The sequence below is a fragment of the Myotis davidii genome, unplaced genomic scaffold, assembly GCF_000327345.1.
Source record: "Myotis davidii unplaced genomic scaffold, ASM32734v1 scaffold238, whole genome shotgun sequence".
Classification (NCBI taxonomy): Eukaryota; Metazoa; Chordata; class Mammalia; order Chiroptera; family Vespertilionidae; genus Myotis; species Myotis davidii.
The window spans coordinates 10,882,064-10,906,897 of NW_006293779.1; positions in this window are offsets into that span (position 1 = coordinate 10,882,064).

The following is a 24,834-nucleotide window of genomic DNA, read 5'->3' on the forward strand; positions in this document are numbered from 1 at the left end:
TAATCTTAAATTTAAATAGGCACATGTCTTATCACCAGTTATTCCATTGGATAATCCTGTCTTCAGTGTAGACCAAACACTTGCCTCCTGGCATTGTTCTTTCAATCTGGAGTACCCCTCTCCCTTTCACTGGGAATACTACTGACCCTTTTAACATTTTCTTCAAGTGTGTTCCTATTTCCAGTCCCTGTAGGCTGAACTCATTCTCTTTCTACTTTGTTTTCATTGATCTTGGCAACTTTAGTAGGGATTTAGTACACTGATTATTTGTTCACAAATCCAGTTAGACTATTGGAATAGAAATTTTCCAAGGAAAGATTTTATTTTTTTGACTATATTTGTATTAATTTTCTTTCCTCAAGAGTCAAGTATAGTATCTGACACACAAACATTTGGTAATGATGTTTAAATGAATAATAAGTAAGGAATCAATGGTGTACATAAAAATAGAGTCTTTGTCGGAATGTTGTAGGCATCTGTTACAGCACCATAAGTAATTATTTTAATTATTTGCCTTAATCATCTCTTAATATTGGAAAATGAATTATGGTAAAGAATAGACTGCACTACACCAAATTTGATGAGCATTTTGGTCAGGGGTGATCTTTGGTCATTTTTTAAGACTTTTTATAATATCAGTTCTTTTTGAGAATGGCAGGATCTTGGCAGATCACCCAGCAGGTCTGTTTTCTGTTAGAGCTTGGGTTGTGAATATGAGGAACACTTAGTGTTTGTATCATCACAGGTGTGTCTTTGCAGGTGTAGTGGGTATAGCCACATCATGTTCTTTGAAAAGTATTAAAACAAAAAAATAATCCTGCAAAGAGATCTGTTGAACTTAGAAGTATGGGCAGGAAATACACCAGAATGCAACTTGGAAAAATGGAAGCTAATAAATCTGTCCTACACCTCGACTTCATTAAAAAGGAGCCCATATTTTTTTCTTTTAATACCATCTTTTCTGGCTGCATTTTGATACCTGATGCTTTTCAGGGGATTTAGGCCTTTTGTAAGAGTTGAGCCTTTCAGAGTTCTTGTTTGTGGCACCATAATAAAATAGGATATATTAATTTATCATGATGGAAAACTAGGAACTCATCTGGAAACACCAACTATTAAGGGAAAATGAGCTGCCATTTGGAAGATGTCCTTCCCACCCGGTGTTTGATGGAATCGGGGACTAATAGCTACAGTATGACTACTTAGATTTTAAAGATTATTTAAACCTTTTTTGCTGCTCTCTTCTTTCTCCCTCTGCTCACTGACTTCTAACCATTTCACACAGCACAGAAACAAGTAAAGGGCAATTCTGATACCTCCTCTGACCTCAGCAAAATATTGTGGGAGACAAATGTGTAATGTGCCAGATCCTGGAATAATTGAGTTGGAAACTCAATGAGTTCGTGTGTCACCTCTGACACGTGTGTCATAGGTTCGCCATCACTGGGCTTCATGTTGGCTATTGGCTTCATCTTGTGAAATAATTGATTTCTGTTTCAAACAGCTTGTTCTGAAAAGGGGTGAGGTCAGAGTAACTTTTATATAGTGAGGTTCTAAACAGCATTTAATTGGAAGAGCGAGTCAATTTTATATTAGTACAAATGATGGAAAGAAAACTAAACCAAGGAGCCAGCAAATTTTACAAAAAGCCAGAGTGTAAATATTTAAAGTTATTAGGCCATATACAGTCTGTTTTACATATTGTTTTATAATCCTTTACCAATGAAAAATCATTCTTAGTGCACAAAGGCCATACGTACTGTTATACTTATGCACCATCCCAAAGTGCTCAATTATTTGTGTTTGAGACACGGTTTATGGCAGCCGTTCTCATGTATATTGTACCTCCTATTTCTTAACAAGGCTCCTGCTGTTTCTCCTCCTCATTTCTAATCTTGTCTATTTGCTTGCAGACCCAGGAAGTCTAGAGAGTATATTTTTTAAATCGTCAGCTATAGATTTTGGTGTGAGGAGTAGCAGTTATCTGCCTTGAACTTCCTCCCCTCCCAAACTTGCTGGGCCTGGCTAGAGATCTGAGAGAATCTATATTTGAATATTTAATTGATTCCAAATGTCCTAAGCAACACTGAAGAGAGAACATGTCACTAATCCCCCTTCAGGAGCTTGGCCCCGCCAGACAGCTTCAGATGTTTCATGAACCTCCTCTGGACAATGTAGAGTTAAATTAGTCACAGGTTAGCATGGAAGAAGGTAGTTTATTCTTAGAGGAAAGTTAGATGGAGAGCTCAGTTTATGCCCATCTTAAGGAAAATTTGCTGCTCAGTTAGATATTTAATCGAAGCAGTTGCTGTAATAAATGATTCTCCTTTTCCCCCCTAAAATATACTGACTGAGGCCCGTAGCATGAGAATGCTCTAGGCTGAGAGTGTCCCCTCTTGCCTACCTGTTCTGTCACATACATGGGAAGAGTGAGTTGTGTACCATTCATTTGTCATTTCACAAATGCAATCAAATGTCCAGTCATTAGCCTAGCCCAGTGATGGCGAACCTATGACACACGTGTCAGAGGTGACACACGAACTCATTTTTTTGATTGATATTTCTATGTTAAATGGCATTTAAATATATAAAATAAATATCAAAAATATAAGTCTTTGTTTTACTATGGTTGCAAATATAAAAAAATTTCTATACGTGACACGGCACCAGAGTTAAGTTAGGGTTTTTCAAAATGCTGACACGCCGAGCTCAAAAGGTTCGCCATCACTGGCCTAGCCTCTGGGCTCATAGGCGGCAACAGAGAAAACCTAGCCAATCCTGTGTGTGTTAGCTGTGCTAGTTATAATTTAGAATGGAACTTGTTAATCGTAATGCAAACTAATAAATTATGAGTACAAAAAGAATTTGTATGAAAACTAAGCTGAATGTTTTGTGAAAAAGTGAATGAAGGCAAATCACTAGAAACTGTTGAATAATGTTTCAAAACAACTAAAATAAATATTATAGACATCTAAACGGGTCTATATTTAGTGCTTTGCAAATGACTTTAAACTTTGACTCCATTTTAAAGGCACAAAGGCTGGAAGCCATAGACTAAGTGAGCACAATATAAGGAGATGAAATTCCAAGTGAACCCACACTCAGAAAAACAATAGACAAGCCTTTAACCTTATGTCAGAAGATAGGCAGATGAATGAACACCTCATATGTTTTAAGTTTAATTAATAATTAAGTTCAATTACTACTCTTTATGAAATTCTTCTTAAATCAGTTTTTTTTTCCCCCATGTAACCAGCTGATTCCAAATCAGAGAGCTTCTATTGCATACAATAGAGCTTTTACTGACACACCATAAAGGCTTCAGTCCGGAGGAACCGGCAATCACTGTTCTGTGTTGCGAATCGTATTTTCCCGAAGACTTCTAATCTAAATCTGGGATGTTTAATTTTTTAAAATGTCCCAATATACTTCATGGGGTATTTGTTGATATCCTGAGTGTCCTAAAATTTATTTTCGTCATCAACCTGTGTTTGTTTCTCTCCCTCATTTAAAGCATTTACTAATTGTGTTAAATAAATAAGTTCCTTAATATTTAATAGAATTATTTTTCAGTGTGTCATTTTATCTTTAAAAGTTGCCATATAACATATGATGTAGTATAGCCTGGTTGGTCTTAAGTTACAGCTTTTAAAGTTTACTAAAAACAACCAAATGTTTCTAACTTCTTTTATAAATTCTGACTTAACAAAATACTTGTACTTTTCCTTCCTTCCTCCCTTCCTTCCTCCCTCCCTCCCTCCCTCCCTCCCTTCCTTCCCTCCTTCCTTCCTTCCTTCCCTCTCTTACTTTCTACCCAAAAGATCTAAATAGGCATCTAGTTATTAGCAGAATAGTACTAAATAATGGTACCTTTCTTGTTACCATGAGAACAGTAAAGTGCGCAGGAGGGTGAAAGCGTCAATAGAAGTTTGAGTTGCCAATACATTCAAAAGGTTTTAATCTGTGCAGACCTACATACAGCATTGGCCTTTCGGGTATATCTTAAAGTTGTACACACTGTTTGAGGAAATGCTGAGCACGGAGAAATAAATAATCATTATTAGTCTGTGCAAAAAGCAAAGCTAGTTTCTGCCACCAACCCATGAAAGCACAGGAAATGGCTTCATGTAGTAGGTGTTGGAGGCGAAGCATTCTGTTGACAGAAGCGGGTCCTACCCAGGGGTTTGAGCTAATGTAATCAAACACTTCAGAGCTGCAGCCTAGAGAGCTCCAGTCCACCCACCTCGGAGTTTATCTCTGGCTCATCTGGAAGAGTTTATTTTAAACATTGAACATTGTTTGCTGCTGTTGAAATGAAAGTGAGAGAGTTACAAGCTTTCTTCCACTGCCATCTGGCAGATTTACTGATGGGCCGGGTTCTTTAATCCATGTAGCCCCGTGTGTGGGAGCTATTGTCTTTGTGTTGGTCATGCAGCTGGCTTGGCTGAACTTTAAAAAGCTCACACAAAGCTATCAAGAGCCATCCTATAGATAAATGAACTTGGGGGTATTGCAAAAGTCACTGGAGTCTTTTGGAGGAGGACGGAGAAGGCTCCAATGTGTGTATTTTTCATTTTTCTCTGAATGCACGTTCTTATTCTAGAATTCTCTGTGAACTTGGAAAGAGGATAACTATATTTCAATATCTTGACATATTCAAATATTCTAATATTTGAAAGAAATAGTGGAAGCTACAAAAATGTGTCCATACTTAAATTAGAAAAGTATTAGCAGAGTAGCAAGGCAGCAGACTTGGGGGTCTCTATCTCATTAAAGTAAACGTGAATATCAGAAGTCTAACGAGTGTTCCCATCTCTTCAGAGGGCCTTTGTGTGGCTTCACACTCTGTGTAATATGGGGACGTTCAAGGATATGCACATTCCACACTTAATCGTAGCTACAGTCTCTTTTGGGTGTGGAGCTATCCAGGATCTCACACAGTACATAACACCGAGCACAGCTAACATACAACTCCTCCAGTGCAGCTTTGACGCTGTCCCCATATCCATACACATGCACTAAACAATCACATCTGAACAGTAGGCTATGTGCAAGACAGGATGCCTTCAATGTTACTTACATGGAGCTTATAGAAACATACGACAAGAAATAGAACCTGAATGACATGTGCAACTGGTGTTCAGGGTTCCTACCGGGAGTGTGCATCTTTCATCCTGCGAAGGCTGGAGAGTTTCACAACAATGAGCAACAAACCCTAATGCCCATGTGCTGGGTGCACACCAGCTTCCAACAGATAGATGCCCCTACAGTGAGATTTCGAAGGGAGAATTGAAAGGGGGGCCTTCTCTCTACTCTTCCTGGCTATTTTCTGTGGGCAAGAAAGGTTGTAGATACACAGCTATTTCTTTTTGTTTAGTTTTGCTGTTTGTTTTTTAACGACAAGAGGCAACTGGGATAGACCCCAAAATTCTGCATCCACTCATTTCTTAGTGGACATTGAGAGGAGGCTGCAGGGTGGTGGCATCCTGCCCGTGTCCGGATCCCTGCGTCCTACCTGTGGTGCTGTGGGTTGTAACTCAGTATTCCCATCGGAACCCTGGAGGTCCCCACCTTCCTGATTGTGGCAGAAGCAGTAGCTTCCCCTCCCAGGTCAGTTCTGTAGTATTTTGGGAGTCATTCCTATACTATAACCTATCCTACTTTTCCAGCGCTTTCCATGAATTTGTAGGCACCTTCTACACTATCTTCTATCGCTGGCCACCTAAAATATCTGGATGGATTTTGTTTCCTGTGAAAAAAGTAGACTACCAGGATTATGGACTAGAGAGAAAAAAAGCACACATAAATTTGCTAATGAAAACCACCTTGCAAATGAGCCAGTGAAACCATATATAGAAGGCACAAAGAAATTGAGTATTATAGCTTGAAAAGGGAGGGAGGGTTGATGAAGGAGAGGCATTTCTTTGGTGAAATCACAATAATACAATACTTGGGCCATTGCTTAGCAGCCTCAGATATTTAAATTTGTCAAATTGTCACATAGTATGTTGTGTCTCACTGGGGAAATCCATTTGGGAAGCCAAATTCTAATCAGAGCCTTGATTGGTTATTATAGACCCAGAGGAGAGGGAGCTAATTCTGAGGTTGAATGTGGGTGACATTAGCAGTGATACCTGCATTAGGCACATCCATAAGCGGGAGATTGATGCTCTGAATGGACTTGGCTTTTGAAATGAGCCTTGTACACATGTGTTCTGTGGTTGCCAACCATGCCGCTTTCTGAAGGCCATTTTCTTTTTTATTTCTTAAAATATATGTTTATCATTTAAATATTGCCAGTCTAGCTCAGGAAACATTTCACCTCCAGTGTACCACACAGAGAGGTAGAAGGGGCCAAGTGAATTAGCCACACTCAGTGATACAGGTTGCTGTACAGGAATATATTATTCATAGTTGGAAAGACTGACAGTTGAGAATCGTTCCTAATATGAGATTTCTGGTGAACATTAATTTATCACAGCTGTTTTCCATTTAGGAAAAATGTAATAAATACTAGGCTTCCTTCAGCAGGCAATTTGATTAAGATTGTAGAATGACTTGTGATGGATAATCCTGCATAAGTGCTGTGGGTAGTGTGAATGGATTAGAAAGACATTTATAACTGAAGCCCTGGCTACCCCAGGAATATTTATTTCTGTTTATCTGCTGCAAATCTAATCAGAGAAGTAAAGGTAGAGGGGATTCAAAGGCTAGATGTGAGTTTTCAAGAACCAGACTGCAGTGTGCTGAGGACGGGGGCATATATTTCAACATGCTCTGCCTCCTGCTAACATCTGGCAAAAGGCAGTAATATATCAATTACTCATGAGATATTTAGGTTGATTGTTTAATCAGTTAATTAATGACCTAAAAACTAACATGTCTATCATCCTATTGATGGCCAGGGTAGACCGAACTAATTTAACTGGTTTCTGCCTGCCCTCTAGACAATGTGTTCAACCCTTACAGAGAGAAGAGGGCCTGCTGCCTTGTGAAGGTGATGCTGAATTGTCCAGCACACTCTTCCTCAACATACGCGATGATGAGTCTGAAAGCCTCGGGGATGTGTGTCATTTTGACAATGAGAGTCGGTGGTAATTTGGAATTAGTATGAGAGAAGCTAGAAAGAAGGTTCACACACTGAAAAATTTTAATCTGGCCACAAATTCCCTTGGAAGCTTCTATACAGTTCAGTCAGATTACTGACTACTGCCTTCCAACTTTTTTGGGGGGGCTTTCTTTCTGCAGATGCCTGTGTATTTTAGTAAGCAGTTTGCCTTTGATTAATTAGATATGATTTACTAAAGCCAACACAATTAATTCTGCCATAATTTGCATGCATTTACTTTGTCCCCTACTTAATTTTCAAAGATGTATATATTTAAAAAAAATTAAAGGAGCTTATTTTCTTTTTAAAAAGAAGGCCACATTATTGAAAATCCCTAAGAACATAGATCATCAAGTATATGACAAATTAGGAGATATGATTAAACTCACCCAGAAAGTTCTTTCTAGAAAAACAAAAACTACTATGTACATAAGCTATTTTACCTATATTATCTCTAATCCTTGTAACAATACTGCCAGGTATTCTTATTCCCAATTCATAGTTAAGGGATGTGAGTGTTAGCAAGCCTAATGGCATGCCTGATGAGACCAGGAGTTGAACCAAAATTTCTCAGATTTGAGACCTTCCCGACCAGTGGACACTTCTTTTAGTGAACTAAAATAGTGTACATAAGTTAAATTTTTATACATAAGTTAAAATAATACACAAAGTTAACATTTTCTCTAAACAATAATAGATGTTTAAATCTCATATTTACAATCATTATTATTTTCAATATTCCCCTTTAACATATTTTCTTATGTAGAGTAGATAATATTTTAAGCAATAACTTTTTTTGGTGCCCAACAGGTCAAGAATGTGTTAAAAGAGTTTTTTCATTGACTACTATATTTAGTTTCTCTGTCAACACAGGTTAATTGAAAAGGTTTCTGCACAATATCCCCCAGTGTAAATTATTTATCAGGGTGGTTAAATAACCCAGTGCCAATCCAGAGGGTCGGATTCATGCCAGAGGGATATATATCACCTTTCATGGGTTTGGAGAAATTGCACAAACAATAAAGATGTCTGACTTAAATCATAATACAAAGATCAAAAGGACCATATTACTATACTTTCTAGCAAATGCATCCATTTCTTTTGAAATGCAATAGTTTTAACTCTTCAAATTCAGACCTTACACATATCCCATTAGTGAAAACCCACTAATTAAAGATTTCAAATACTTAGAATAGTTTTCCTACTATGCAACTGATTACACACTTGACATATCAATATTATTTCATGTAAAGTTTTCTGAATGAAGTGAGTGGCAACAGATAAAAGATGTCTTTATGTTTCTTTCTTTTTTTTTTTTTTTAAAAGAATTACTTCAAGGTCTCTTTGGCTTCTGGAAATGACAGGTTAGGTTACTTGGACTAATCTTTCCTTAAGGACAACTAACAATTCTGATGAAAATAGAAAAAAAATATGTTTTTTTCCTTAAAACAGCAAAGTGCTGAAAAAAAAGGTGAGACATTTTTAGATCAAAATCAAGTAAACATGAAGGTAAGAATCTCAAAAGTTAAGGGAAAAGGCAAAATTACTCTTGGCCAGAGGACATTTGTCACCCTCAAAGAAGCAACAATAATGTGAAGTTGTATTTTGACTGCCTAGAACCTGAAGGACAGAAATGAATGTCTGCACAAAATCTGGGGTCTGATAGACACTGCAATTCACAATGAGCTGCAATTCTAAACGACTACACAGTCAAGGTAGGGTTGAGCAAGAATGAACAGTGTATTATATTCCCAGCTGTCCCATGGACTAGGGGGGTTGTCTCAACACTGAGCAGCGGAGGGAACATATAAGAGGAGAAATCTGTCCCTACAAGGCTGTAAACTAACCCCACACCCCGGCACAAGTGCTAACTGATTTCACCAGAGCAAGCCAGGAAAGCTCAAACCATCAACTTGCTCTAAAATCATTAGAGATTAGTAATACCCTAGATGACCAGCACAAAAAACAAAACAAACCCAAATCCTCTTCAGAGGAAGGTCCTTTGGGCAGCCTCTGTAAATAATTTTATCGAGGGCAATGACAAGCAGTAAGGTACAAGTACTGGTGCCATGAGTAAGGACCAGCAGCACTGATCCAAACATTCAGATATAGGAACCATCAGACATGGATGACAGGATAACTATGCCCACTATGTTTAAAGAAATAAGAATGAGCTTGAACATTTTAGCCAAGAGAACATATAAAAGTGACAACTTTTAGAACAATATATAACTTCTAGAAATGAAAAGTACTATAACCAATGAAAGGCTCGGAAGGTGGATTTGGCTGCATGTTGAACACCACAGAAGAGAGGAGAAATGAACAAAAAGGACAGATCAGAAAATGATCCAGAATGATGAAAAGAGAGACATAGAGATGGAAATTTTAGGAGAGAGATCAAGAATTCTGGCAGGTAGAGTAAAAATATATAATATATATTTTATTGGAGTTTAGAAAGGAAACAAAGAGAGAATTGGGACAGAGGCAATATTTGAAGAGATAATAAAAAAACACCCAACTTTCTAGGACTGATGAGAAACAATAACCCTCAGTTTCAACAAGGCTAATTCTAAACAGGAATATTAAAAAGCTATCCATTGAAAACTTAAGTCCACACAAGAAATCTGTACACAGATGTTTATAGCAGCTCTATTCATAAATGCCCAAACTTTGAAGCAACCAACATGCCCTTCAGTATGTAAGTGAATAAGTAAACTGTGTACATCCAAACAATGAGATATTATTCAGGGCTAAAAGGAAAAGAGCTATCAAACCACGAGAAGACTGAAGAAATGTGAAAATCCATATTGCTAAGTGAAAGCAGCCAGCCTGAAAAGACTACATATGAAATACATACACGCGTGAAAGAGAGTGGTGGGCTGAATGAAAATAAATGCCAATCTAAAATTCTATACTCAATCAAAATATATACCCAGAATGGCTATAAAATAAAAAATGTTCACAAACATACCAAAATGCAGAGAACTGGCCACAGCTGCTCACATCAGAGGACATTCTAAACGATTCACTTCAGGCATAAGGAAGGTAATTCCAGAGGGAAGTCCCGAGAAAATAATGAAGATCAAAAAATATATTATTTAGTAATTATAAAACTGATAATTATATTAGAAGATAAGAATGATATAAACATCAGATAAAACTAATAAGACATATGAAATAATAATGTAAAGTAGTAGACTTAATATACCTGATGATATTTAGATAGAAATCAGGAAGGGGTCATTTTAATTAAAACGTTAGAAAGGTTTTTCATTATCAAGGGAAAGATAAAAGTAAAGATTGGCATTCAAATTTGTTAAGTCTAGGATGCATGATATAAATACAGAGTGACCACTAACAAATAATTTTTAAAATGTATAATCTCCAAAGTAATATAGCAGAAAAGAAAAAAAAAACTAACAGGTTGGCATCCAGACATACATTTGCACCTGAGCTTCCCCAGGTCGTAGCCCAGAAATTCTGATTTATCTGGTCTTGGGTGGGGCCTGGACATTGGCATTTTTTTTTTTTTTTTTAAGAACCAAAAGTGTTTTGAAACTGTAGCCAGGATTGAGAATTGGGAGTTACAGAATTCTCCGCTAGTGAATGGCGTAGGGAAGAACGGGCTGTCCTGAGGAAAGCAGGCCATCTTTCCCCTGCATCTGAGCCGGCTCTCAGGAAGAGATGGTCTATGTATGGGCCAGGACTCCACTTCCCGCCTGGCTTTCTTGTTTGCTTCTCTTACCTGCCATCACCCTCTGATGTCCAGTGCTAATATCCCCTTCCATTTGGTTGCTGCCTTAACCAAAATATTTTAGATAGAGATTTGGTGGTTTTCAACATTTTTACTATCTATATTTTACACTGAGACCCTTAAAACACATCTCCATGCTGAATTTAGACTTTCATCACCAGGCATGAAAGGACATTTGAGCCATCCCTTGTGTATTGCTGCCAGCTAGTAGTTCTGTTTAGCAGTGGCATTGTCCATGATCTGAAGTGTTTGGGAACTTATTTGGAAACTGACTGTATTTTATCAATATTTTAAAAAATAGGTTGAATTTTTTTAAAAAAGCAAAGTAATAAATCAACATATTTCTCATAATCCTAACCATTTGAGACTAAAGTGCCAAGTAATGGTACTAATTTATATATATATATATGTCAAATGAATGAATGAAATAACCGTACTGAAAACAATCTGTAACCTCAATCACATGTTCATTGAGCCTAAGCTCATTAGCTCACTAATGTTTTTTTTTCACTTTTAAAAGTAAATATGTAGGGTGTTTCCCCAGAAATATATGCATATTTTAATAGCTGATAACATGCTTAATTTTACTCCTTTTCAGGTTTAACTAATTTGAAATAATAGGTGAAGCCAAACTAAGCTTTGAACAAAGAAAACTCACCCTAAAGTGCCACTAGACGTGTTTTTAATAGGGACACATACAAGATAAAGCTTACGGTACGAAACCTGCAACAGTCAACGAGTTGAGGACACACAAATATCAAATGAGAAAATTTTTGATGTTTATCATCCCATTGCTTTGTGTCATCAGCGGTGCCTGGACCAGAACGGTCATCAGTTTGAAAACAGGCATTGACAAAAAATTTATTCATTTCTGCAGATTATTTTAAATTTTGAAAATAAACTGTATGTTAATAAACACTGACTTTATGATCATTCAAACTATGTATACATTTTTGGGACACCCTTTTTATATATATAACACAAAGTGCTAAACTATTATATCTGACTTTTATCAAAACAGTAAGATCTAATTAGGGATTTTATAGTTTATAATGATCGAGGGCCTGCTGTTCAGTCATTTGGTCGTCCCTCACTAACCCCCCTGCCAGCCTGTCACCCCACACAGTCTGTGTTCAGTCTTCCGTCCGGTTGTTTTGGTCGTCCGGTTGTTTTTGTCGTGACGGCCCCTGGCTTTTTATATATTATGATAATGATCAAGGACCAAACTTTCCTTATAATATTTCTATATTGTTTGTTCAATGGAAATATATCTGACTTTCACACACATCTAAGAAGCATATCATGTATGAAAATAGGCATCTGAATTTGGCTTTTGAACTTCACAGTCCTTTGTGAGGTAGGTGTTATTGGCCCCCCTTCTAGAGATGAGGAAATCGAGGCTCAGGGATGCAATAGCTGATGAATGGCATGTAGGCAGCCAGTCTCGAGCCTCAGTTACTGTGGTCCTTCCACGTCACAGCACGTAGGCCTTTCCCTGAGCAGTTTGCCCTCAGTCTCCATCAATGTGACCCAATAAATCCTCTGGTGTGACTCACCTCTGCCTGTTATTTTAATTTTTTTAAAGGCTCTCCAAGACCCAGTTGAATGATTATCTACCAGTAGAACTTCAAAAACTATAAATTAAACTAGAAGGGTGGGTGGCTACTTTTAATCTCATCTTTCTATACATTAATCCCAGTTATCAGGGCGGGGAAATGGTTCAGAGAAAAAGGCACCAGCCTCTTTTGAATAGTGGGAAACCTTTTCCAACTAACTGCTCACCAGCGTCTTAGAGGGCTCCCAGAACTGCTTAATACCCCCTAAATTAAATAAATTACACGTGTGGTTATGAGAAATTTAAGCACTTATTTATCCACATCATTAGTCATCGAAATTCTTGTAGGGAGTAACAGCCCAGCCCTGCAGGTCAGCCACTTCATGTTTCCTTAACACTTCCACTGTTTTTTAAACACCCGCTTCTTGATTTATGACTGTACTGTGGCCTCAGCCTGGGCCTAATAATGCAGCACGTACCACCCCCGATCAGAGTGACACACACATTCCCTCGCACCAGTTTAAGTCATCCCATATGTGGGCTCTCGCCTTCCATCCTGCTATCTGGAGGTTCAGAGAAACAGGTGACCCCCGTTGCAAGCCAAGGACCTTCGCTTCAGCATGAAGACTTTCAGCAAATGATACTTACTTCTCGGTGAACTCCAGTATTTTTGAAGCTTTTTTGGCTGTACCTTCTTTTCCTCCAACTGGTCCGCTTACTTCCACTGGGAAAGCTTCTTCCCCTTGTTTTCACCCTGCGTGGGCAAGAAACTGTTTTTTCACTTCCTTCTTAAAACTACTAGCCCTATGATGAGCCCCGGCCATATGAATCCATGTGCCTCTCTAGGCCTGGCACATATTAGGCATCAAAAACATCCTACTAACTGTTTTTGAGTATTTTATATATTCTAGGTGCTGTGCTGGGTATTGGTGATACATGGATGAACAAGACCAATTTTTTCCCATCAAAGTACTCCCAGTCCAGCAGGTGTAGATAAGAGCTTGTACAAAAGAGCTATAATACAAATGGACTAAATCTATAAGAAAGAGCTCAAAGGGCAATGGACGGTGTTGGGTGGGTGGCTAACCGTGTAGTTTTGAGTTGGCCTGGGGAGCATGGTTCCTTGGGGAAGAACGGAGAGAGGGTGTTACAGGCAGTGGGAGAAGGACAGGCACTGGGCCCTGGTGTGGCAAGAGAGGAGAAACTAAAAAGGACACTGGAGAGATGGATGAGGCAAGAGTCATGAGTGGTGTGAAGGTCACATAAGGGAAGCCAAGGTGACCTAGTTTTCTGGACAGTGGGCATCTTGGGGTTTTGTAGCAGATGAATGGCATGATTAGCTCTGTATGTCAGGTGGATTGCGATCACAAGGACAAGAGTAACACTGAAGTGGGGACAGTGGTGGCAGACAAGGGTTAGGAGGTTGGTACTCTGGTCCAAAAAGGAGCTTAGTCAGAAATGGTAGCTCAGTCCGTGTCTTAATGGCCCTGCCTCCTCTTCCCCTAGTCAGGTTGCCCCATCCAGCACAGTCCTGCCTAATTGATGTGAAAATGAAAGGGTTTTATGGACTCTTCTAAGCACCCCACATGCTTTTTAATGATTTTTTTCTTTAGTTTCCTTTACACAAAATGATGTTTTATAATGTATTTGATCATGTAGATCAAATTATATACATAAATGTATTAATGAAGATCCCTTAGATAAATCAAACACTCAAAATTCTCCAGCATGCTCATGAATGGCATTTCTGTGTCCACGTTAGCATAATTATTATTGTCAAAAATGTATACTGCTTTCCCTCAAGCCCAGGTCTCCACCGTCAGTGGGCTCCATGCTCCTGGAGAGCTGGACCAATCCCTGCAGAGATCCTGGGTGTGAGGGGATGGAAGGTGGCCGGGCAGGAGGTGAGGGGCAAGAATGAGATGTCCCTTCTCTCTGAAACTGGTTATGAGTGTCACCTCAGCCTAGAGGCCTTGAGATGATGTATCCTCCTGCCTCTGATGCCTCATTACCTGTGGATTGGAAGCTGCATGGTGTGTGGGTAAAAGCAATGGCTCTAGAGCCACTTTAAGCTCTTCTGTCACTAGCCATGGGCCAAGTCACATTGTCTCTTTAAACTTATCTCATCCGCATGCAAAATGAGTATAAATGGAATAACATGAGTAAAAATACTCCACGTAGGTTGTGGCACACTGTAAGAACGCTGAATATTAACGATATCGATAGTCACTTAGATTTAATAGCCCAGTCCTGTCCCTTCTCAGCTTTGAGAAGCTGGAGAGGATATTCTCTCCCTGTGTCAGCTATGGCATGGGGTTAACGAACCCTGACTATCTTCAAGCATCACTTTGGAGACTGTGTGACATCACAGATGTGCAAGTACCTTGCACATTGTAAAGGGCTATACAGTGTATGGGATCCTTACAGCTACAAAGCAAATAATCTCATGGAAGCTTTGCACCCTCAGAAGCTGCTGATCTGGGTAAACTAACAAAGGGAAAACATGCCTCCCAGACTTGGCACAGTTAGAGCAGCAGCCAGGAGCCAGGCTACTCATGGCCTGGGACCCCCAGGACTTCAAATGCGGGCAGAGTGGAGTGGGACCCCATATCTCGGTTATACTATTCAGTGGGTTCCATGTGTTACCGGAGTCCTGCAAGCACCACCTTCAAGCATGCTCCCCAGCTGTACTACTGCACGGCCCAAGTCTCAGGACACACTTACCATCATGCAGTGCAGGAGCGAGGGTGCGAGGAACCAAATCACAAATGAGCAGGAGGTAATGGGTACATAGTTAACCAAAATGCTTTGGTCCAGTATGTAAGAGGCTCCCATGGGAATCCAGGCCAATCTAGCACGTATGGAATCCCTTTCAGAAACCTAGTGTTGCACAGGGTAGAGAGAAATACAAGATCCTAGTTATTATGGAAATACAAGATTATAATTCTTACGGAAATATAAGATCATAACTAATATTCACTCAAAAAGCCTTTTTGAGTGAACATTAAGTCAGGCATTCTGCTACAGGCATAAAGGTATCAATCTTCACAGCATTTCTATGAGGTAGGTATTGCTATCTTTACAGATGAAGGAACGGGTGCAGAGATCACACACTAGCAAAGGTTGAGTCCACTGTCCGACATGTCTACTTCCAGGCTCGGTAGCACACCACTGCCCTGGCCTCAAGGCGCTTTGAGTTGATCAGGGGGACAGAAGACAGAACACAGCTGTAGACCATACCATGGGCAGCAGACACTGGAAATGGTGGATGGAGATTTTCAGAAGAAGAAGTGGCCTTTGAGAATGAGGGCTGGGTAAAAAGCCTTCCTGAAGTAGGTCAGAAATGAGCTTGGCTGTGTGTTGGGGTAGTAGAGGAGGAGAACAGTAAGAAGTAACTAAACTGGAAGTGATCACCCCTCTCCTTGCTGCGGAGGAGGGATGAGGGCACTCATGGGCCTCCACAGAGCCTGTTTGAAGAAGTCACCTTGGGGGTTGGTGCCTGCAAGGACTGCAGGTGTGGGTCAGATCTGTGGCTGAGCTTGGGGTAACTCAAATCTCCAAAATTAATACAGATTAAGAATCGCATGCGATCAGTAGTGCTGAATGAGTTGTGACCGTGTTTTTCCATGGCCCCACAGCAAGGCCATGTTCCTCACACGTGCCAAGCCCTCACCTGTGCCTCCTGTTGTTGAGCCAAAACGTGGGGGAGGAGAGCCTGCTGCCATTTCTTCAACTGCTCCGTGTGCTCATAATTTAAAAGCTTTCTTCTATCTCATATCAACGCCATCCCAGGGAGCATTGAGTGGCGGGGACCGTGCTTTTTCTGAGAAACATTCCTGAGAACAAAAACATTATGAAATAGATTGAGCGGCGATAAAATACTCTGAAGATGACCAAAGCTCTGCCAGGATAACTCAAGCAGTTACGTTAGAGTGGATTTAGGAAAACATTCGAGCTCACCCCAAGCAAATAAAAAGAATCATTGAACAAACATCTCTTAAGTTTCCTGGATGTCTTTACTCACATATTATGTATTTATTGTTTCAAAACTAAATTAAAAGCAAAAAATGAGTTATATTTCTTATTGTATTTATACATTTACAAGTCTCCAAGTGCATCCTCCCTTCTGTATGCCTATAAGAAAATTAGTTTTGAATTATTTAAATTTGCAACAATGAAGAGTCTGTAGTAATCAGTCACTTGTATAGAAAGGGGGTCACCCTATACTGACCTCTACGCTGGTTCCTGTAACCCAGGCCCAGGGCTCTGGGTTGATAACTTGTCTTCCCACCCAGCCTGTGCCCCTTCACAGTGCCAGGCCCAGGGCCCATGCTCAGTCCCCGGAGTTTTCCTAGAACGCCTCTCCCCGTCAGTCCTTGGCTCCCACTCCTCCAGAATCCTCACCCCGAGCCTGGGGGGACGAGCCTAAGATTGCAGGGCTCCCGATGAGGCAAATAAAACTGATTGACTAAACTTTGAGAAGTTCAAGTCTAGGAACTCGATAAAGCGGTGAAAGCTCAGTGCAAACCAAGGCCGTGTTCCAAGTCCTGATAATTTCAAGATGTTTCTCAAACTCTTCAGATAAGTCCGGCCTCCAGCCAGACTCTCGCCATGACCTTGAGGAAAGGCAGCATTGCCCTTGGATGTCCCTCTGCACAGAGAACCGGCTCACAGAGGAGCATGTGTAACCGTTTAGGCAAGGACAGCAGGACAAAAATGCAACCGGGACTTGGGGGTGGGATCAGCTCTTCTCCTCGCAGCCTGTTGAACAAGCCCCCTCTTTGACCTCCATTTCCTCCTATGCACAATGAAGCCTGTGAGATGATTCCTGAAACTCCATCTTTCTTTATGGGCATATGAAAATAAAAAGGAACTCTCCAACTAGCCACTGCTTCTTCTGGTTCCCCCCCTACACCCCCACCCCTCATACCCTACCCTCCTACCCCCACAAATTGAACATAAATTTGCAGCACAGTGAGCCTACACTAACTTGTCCTTCTCCCAGCCCTGCTCCCTGCTTCCTCCGCTGGAAAACGCTCAGAGATGTTCCCTGTGCTTTCCGTTTTATGATTTGAACTTGACAGAGTCCAGAGAAAGGGAAGAAAATGTCTCCCTCTTTTCAGGACCATCCCTCTGTCTGCACGTGCTCGGCTGTAAAATGAGAATCACGATCATTACCATAAGGAAATACTTATCTCCCAGGGATATGGGGAAAGTTCATGTTCATGAGATAATGGGGCCTGTAGTGCCAGAGAGGGAGGAAGGGCAGCAGGCCCCACCCCGGGGGGCAGTAACTCTTTCGGGATCAGAGGGGATTGACCCAGGGGCCCAGGTCAGACCCGGGTGGGAGCATCAGGTGTGTGGAATCACACGTCGGCCTTTCTCAAACCTTCAGGGGTTGGTACCCCCCCTCCTTCCCTGCCTGCTGGAAGATGCCAAGTCAGAGACCCCACACGCCTGCCTGGACACGCCCCCTCTCATTACTTGTGCGCCTGACATCTCTTTGGGACCATTGATAACATTCTGGAAGACACACTATATGGACATCGTCCCCAGCAAAGTTGCCTCTGAGTTTGTATTCAAGAACGATGATTTTCACAAAATTAGAATCGCATCTCAGGGCCCTCCGGGATTTCACAGCACCCAGTCCGATGCTGGGAGAGGCCTGTTTTATTTTTAGGTGTGGAAACGGCCTTGCCTTTCACCCACAGAGACTCTGACGCTTTTGGCCTGTGGCCACACAGATGTACTCAAGGCCTCCCCATAGCTGTCCTGGCCCAGGCACACCTGAGCCAGCGCCTTAGCGTCTACCCACACCCTCCCATCCTCAATGCGCATTCCTCCTGGGCACCTGCCGGCCCCACACACTTTCACATGCAACCTGCTGCCCCTCCCATTCAGAGAATCCGCTCACCTCTACCTGTGGGTTCCTGTGCGCAAGGGCTGCGCTGGGGCTTTCAAATACATTTTTCTTTTTCATCATAATGACCTTTGGAGGGAGGCAGGCGGTCCTCTCATTGCTCCCATCTTAAAAAATGAGAAAAGTGAGGCACAAAGGCTTGCCACATGCAACTCCAAGCATGATACAAGCCAAGATCAGAACTCAAATCCAGGACTCATCCTACCCCCGGGGCCTTATTATAGCCTTCCTTCTTTTCTCGGTGGTTTTCAAACTTTATTCAGCATCAGTCATCTGTGACAGCTTAAAATAATAATAATAATAATAATAATAATAATAATAATAATAAATAGCTCCAGCCCATGTCCAGAGATTTTGATTGTGTAGGTCTGAGGATAATTATTTACAAACAGATGATACTATGGTTCATCCTAAGTTGAAACTGCTGTTCTGCCAGGTGAAGACTGAATTCATTGTCCTTTCTCACTCCGTGCCATCTCATCTAAACAGCAACCTTGGCTCAGGCCAGGCTGGCAAACCCCCTGAGATCCGAGCTTCCCTTGTTCCATCGGCCTGTGCTCCTTTGCTGCGGCGGGACCTCCCACCTGCAATGCCCCTCCCAGCCTTTTCCTGCTCACGAATGCTTCTTCCTGGGCCCCCATCAATCCTCTGCTCCCATTGGGTGTCCAAGGCCCCGGGGATTAGCCCCGTATGGCACCTTTCACACACTCGCACCCTGGATCTTTGGCTTTGGCCTTCATTGGTTACTGCCTCTGTCACTACAGATATGTTTTATAGGTTACTCTTGCCACTGCAGAGGGACTGAGAGAGTGTGTGTGAGGAGGCCCGGGGAACAGAGCAGTGAATGTCAGGAGCCCTGGCTGACCAACTACTGGCTTCGGGACCCTACGGAGACCACGGCTTCTTTATTATTGTTTTGTACCCCTTGCTTTGGCCGTTGAGCCTCAGTTATCTTCATTATGAAAAGGAGATAACGCCATCCAACGATCGCAAGGTTCTGTCTCAAAAACTCAAAAAGCACCGAGCACTACTGCTGACACCTGGTGGGCTCTCCGTATTTGATAATCTTCAACCTGAGACCTCACGCCAGGCCTTCTGTGCAATTCTGTTCTCTTCACACCGCACGCATGTCTAGAGTTGGGTTTTCAGAGGAAATGACAACTTGAAATGTGACTCCTCGTGACATCTAGATCCGGGACAACACCAGCTCCCCAAACGCCTGTGAATAAGTGAGGAAGAAAAGGATGGACAGATGAAGTTCAACTGGAATCCCACGGGAGAGAGGCTAAGAGGGAGAGGGAGGGGTGAGTACGCCTCCTAAGGGGAGTCGGAGGCGGCTCCTTTGAAAATGTGATATTTGGGTGTTGAAGTTTGAAGATAGAATGAAGAACCTCTCCCCTCCCGCTCAGGATTCATAACCAAGGAGGCAACCGAGATGGAATGAGAACAAGGAGCTAACACCTTCAGCATACCTGCTGTACCTCTGGACGGAGAACATGGACCATCCCCGCCATTGCAGCCTATAGCTTGGGAGACCCCAGTGAGGGCAGGGCGGGGCCTGCAGGCAGATGCGCTTACCCTGTGTCCTGCAGGGGGCAGCACTGCTTCAGGCCAGGCCCATCCTTGTGGAGGGTCAGGACAGAGAAAGGGGCCTCCTCATGCTTCTCAGAGGCAGTTCCAAGCCCTGGCCAAAGGGAGCAGGTAGGGCCGGACAAGAAGGCACTGATCTTCAGGCAGATGCAGCCCTACAGAGAGGGGGGCGGGCTGAGCCCCGCGTGCTTATTTCCTGGCCCCAGCTACTCCCCTCCCCTTCAGAAAGATGGAGAGAAGGCCTAGACGTGTTCCTCTATCTTTTCATCTCCACCTTGTGCCCCCTCTCTATGGAAATATAGGGGCATATAAACATTTTGATTTAAACATGCTCATGATTGTAGCAGGCAGACATTCCAGAAAAAAGAAAAATTCAGGCAGAAGAAATGTATGCATGAATGCTTGATGTGAGAAAATGCGGGCCGTGTTTGTGGAAGGGGGAGCCTGAAACCCGGTGTTAATAGGAAGTGAGGGAGGATAAGGCGAGAGAGCTATTGCGGGACGTGGAGCGCCTCAGATTCCAGGCTTAGCAGCTTGACTTTGATCAGGAGGCAGTGCAAATCTACGCCTCTTATTGGAAACAGGACGCTAAGCATCTGCCTGCACCAGAGCAGGGAGCAGGGCTGAGCCGCCCTCCACTTCACCTGCTTATGAGTAATGCCGGGTGCGGAAGTTCCCTTCGGCTCCAGGATGAAATCACTGTACACATTTACCTAAAATACAGCGTCAGAGACCTGCAACCAGATATCCTTGAGACAAATACAGAAACAACAGGAATACAAATACGCAAACAGCAGATGACAGAATGGGACCCACTGGAAGGGGGGGGAGGTTTGAGGGAGCAGAGCACAGAGAGCCACCTATGGGGTGTCTGTCCCCAACCCTGGGCTTGTCACCCCACATCCATTCTATGGATAGAGGAGAGCTTCCGGTGAGCATTGAGTAAGGGTCAGAGGTCACTCGCAAACATAAGCTTTGGACTCCTTAACTCAGTAAGAAACATTAGGGAAACGAAAAGTTGGGCCCATCAATAGAGGACTTTATTCAAATATAAAGAGAAGCACCCCATTTGTGCAAGCAACTTAAGGGGTGTAATGAATTCCTAGGAGGACTATTCCTCCAGGTTCAACCCCGAATCCATGGCATTAACTCGTATCCGTTCTGCATATGGCAAGTTACAAAGCCCTTTCCCATGGCATTATCTCGTGGGTCCTCACCAACAGCCCTACACAAGGATAGCCAGGGCAGTGGAACCCCCATTTTAGGAAACTGAAGCCCAGTTCCATGACCAGGTCCCAAACCAGGCCAGCTGTTCCTCTGGCTCCATCAGAACCTTGAAGGTTTGTTTTGGGGGCTTTTGGGGGAAGATGAGGCAGGGATGGCCATTAGCTCATCATCTGTGTACCAAGCAGAGGTCTGCATGAGAGACTGTTGCTATGATTCCTTTTTCTATACGGTACCATTCACACATCCTGTTTCTACGGAGACTGGGTTTACTTCATCCTAAGTGGTAAAAAGAAAAACTGAACTGTATTTGTGAGCAAAGATGGGATATTAATATCAGGCTTAACTGGGCAGACTGGGGACTCCCTATACTACCACATACATTTTCCTTCTTTCTTGGTCTTTTATGCACGTCTAAAATCTATCTATCTACCTATCTACCTAGCTATCTACATAGATATCTATATAGATAGATAGATATAGATATAGATATAGATATAGATATAGATATAGATATAGATATAGATATAGATCTCTCTCTCTCTCTATATATATATAGATAGATATAGATATAGATATAGATATAGATATAGATATAGATATAGATCCAGAGGTACAAAATCAGTAGCCCTTGGGCCAGAAGATATTTAAAGTATTTTAAAGAGCGATAATTGGAACATCAACGATAGGGTATGTACCTTCCAATATGGCATGGTCCCCACCACTCCCTAATGTCTCATACCAGACCCACTCTTAGTCACTCAGTCAACAAATCTGCATTGTGCACCCCTCTCTCTCAGACATGCCCTCATTATGACATTTGGATGACCTGCCTGGGCTTTGCAGACATTTGAATAAGTGGCCACCAGCCTGTAGAAAGATCAGGTGGGCTAAAAGCTATTCCTTTATCCATCTCAGTGTAACCTGGAGTTGGAGTCTCTTGGAAGCTGGGACATTATAACTAATGTCCACCACAGACTCCAGACTAGCTTTCCTGAAGACTTGCTATTTTTCTTTCAATATCCCCAGGGCCGGTGGCCAATGACAGACCATTCCTCTCCCCAAAGCCTAACCAGGTGACTCCAGCCAGGGAACTTTCAGGGACTCGCCCCAGGCCCCAGAAGTAGCCAGGAGGCCAGCCTGGACAATGGGCTGTCTGGATTCCAAGCTCAGGACAGATCTCCTGTCCTTGAGGGGCTTGGGTTTCAGGGCCTGCCTTGGAGAACAAAAGGGATCTCAGCTGTCACATCTCCACAGCCCCAAGCTGCTCTCTTGGCTGACTTGGCCGGCGTTCCCTGTGTGCTGTTTCACATCAAATACCTCCTCCCTTCGCCCCTCAGATGATGGGGCTGAAATTAAATATCCAGAAATTACATCGAAACGGGGGGGAAAAAAGCGAATACATTTTAATCAAAATATAAGCTTAACAGTTCCCAGCCTTTGAAATGCGAAGCAGACACTGGGTCCGCGGGGACGCCTGACCTGTTCTCAGGTGTGAAGTTGGCCAAGGAAGGGGCCGTTCCCTGACGAAGAGAATTACAAGTCAACCAGCACATTGCAAACTGGGGATTTCTGAACACCTGCTCTCTCTTCCCCGTGTGCACGGCAGGCAGGCCAAGGCAGAGCAAAACTCTTGCTGTGCACATCGGAGGACACGGAGACCCTCCAGAGGGGTCCGTGTTTTCTTCCGCATCCCACCTGGCTTTGATCCGCTTGCTCGTATCGAGGGCCTGAAGGACAAGTAGGAAGGAAAGGACAGGACAGGGCTTCCTGGGGAGCTGAAATCCCTTATCAATTAAGAGCAGCCCAGACTGGATGAAGTGGGCATTGGGCGCCCTCTAGTGGAAAAGTCCTGACCAGACAACCCGAAGGATTTCTCCCTGGATTAACTCTATAAATAGACAGATGATTTATTAAACAGATTTGAGGCTCATTTGAGGCGCTGGGCCATGATTGCTTCGGGGCTCAACTAAGGGAGTGCTCAGGACCCTGCCTCTTGAGCAAGCACCTGGACTTACTTAGCGAGTCACTAGCAGGATCTACATTACAAGTGCACCGGACTGTTGGCTCAGCCAGTCCTGGCCAGGAGATGCCAAATTCTTCATGTAGAAAAGGAGCTTTCGTAACTCAAGCAAAATAAGCACACTTCCCCCTCCCACCGCCTTCCCAGAGACCGAGGCTGCAGGGTTTCTGGGAGGATACACAATACCTTGTTACAAACCATGTAATGTTTTAAAAAGTATCTATCTGACAGTCTTGGCTAAGGCTAGATCTTCTATCTCGATTACTTCAATATGTCACATCCATATCGCACCAGCAGAGCCAAGCCCTTTCTGTCTTGTCCAACCTTCCCATCTGGAAGCAATGAGCTTAATATTCTGGCTCTCCCCTCATAAAAGCTATGTCACAAAAAAGTAGCAGCCTGCGAACTGCTTTATCCCCCCAAGACACACCAGCGCTCACTCTATTCAGCTACGTTTCAAGACCAGTCCCCACCCCCCTACCCTCCCCTGCTGTCCTACATCCCCCAAGGGCCGGTGATGCTCAGCATGGTCCCGGGAGGACAGGGGCGAATTGACCATCATTTACACTTTAATCCACTTTTGACATTTTGAGGGATGCAGCTGAAAATATAGCAGAGGCCTAGGGACTCCCTCTGGACAGATGTGTTTTCTGGAGGAGAAACACCCCTTTGTGAGCAGCCTACGGTTGCCGGCAGCTCCAAGGAGACCCAGGTTTGCATCCCATTCTTATGGGCCCCCTCTCCCACGCACCTTAGCGTCTCAAGCATCACACGACTTCTGTGTTTGGTCAGTCATGGTGATCATGGCCTCTCCCATTATATAGGGCCTAATTCATTCTTTGATTCACTTCCTCGTTGAATGTGATTGAATACTCGGCATGTCCCTCTTGCTATGCTCTTGGTTAGGTTGCAATATCAGATGGGTCCTTGGCCACAGTAGACCAAGTCTGTGAGGAAGATGTGCCCCGAATTCAGAACAGTTAGAACAGTGTCCTCCAAGCGTAGGCCATGGCAACCCTTGGGGATGCTTGTTACGCATGCCTAGCTCCCGGCCCCAGCCCAGACCGACTCAGTGAGAATCACTGGCCCAGGAATGTGGATGTTGAACAAAACCCCCAGGTAGCATCCAACCACCTTAAAATCAGGAGACTCCCTGAGCTAGGTCAGTTGAGGCAGGAAAGGATGAAGTGTAAAACTGGAAGAGAAGTCATGTGACCTGAAAGGGAACTTCGGTCTCTGCCTGGAAATGATATAATGCTGTTACTTATCCTCCAGGCCCGGCGTCTGAAAGATGATCGTGAATGGAAATCTCCCCGCAGCTGAGCTCCCAGGACTTTGGCTACCTTATTGCTCTCATCAGTTGGCCAGCCTTCCTGTGTTGAGTCCTCGGGGAAGAGCCTCTGTGGACGGGGAAGGATTCAAAAGAGCCATTTGTCCAAGCTCCTTGTTTGAGAGGGAGGACACCTAGCTTTGGGAGGGAAGTAGGCTGCCCAAGGTCACACAGCCGCTCCAAACAAATGTATGTAGGCTCACTGTTTGATTTGGAGACGCCGGCATTTGGGTGTACGCCAAGCCCATGTCTGTTGAGGCCCATATTCTCCAAGTTCCGAAAGCACTGCCCATTCACTCCTGTGCACGAAAGCGTTTTCCGAAGTGCTCT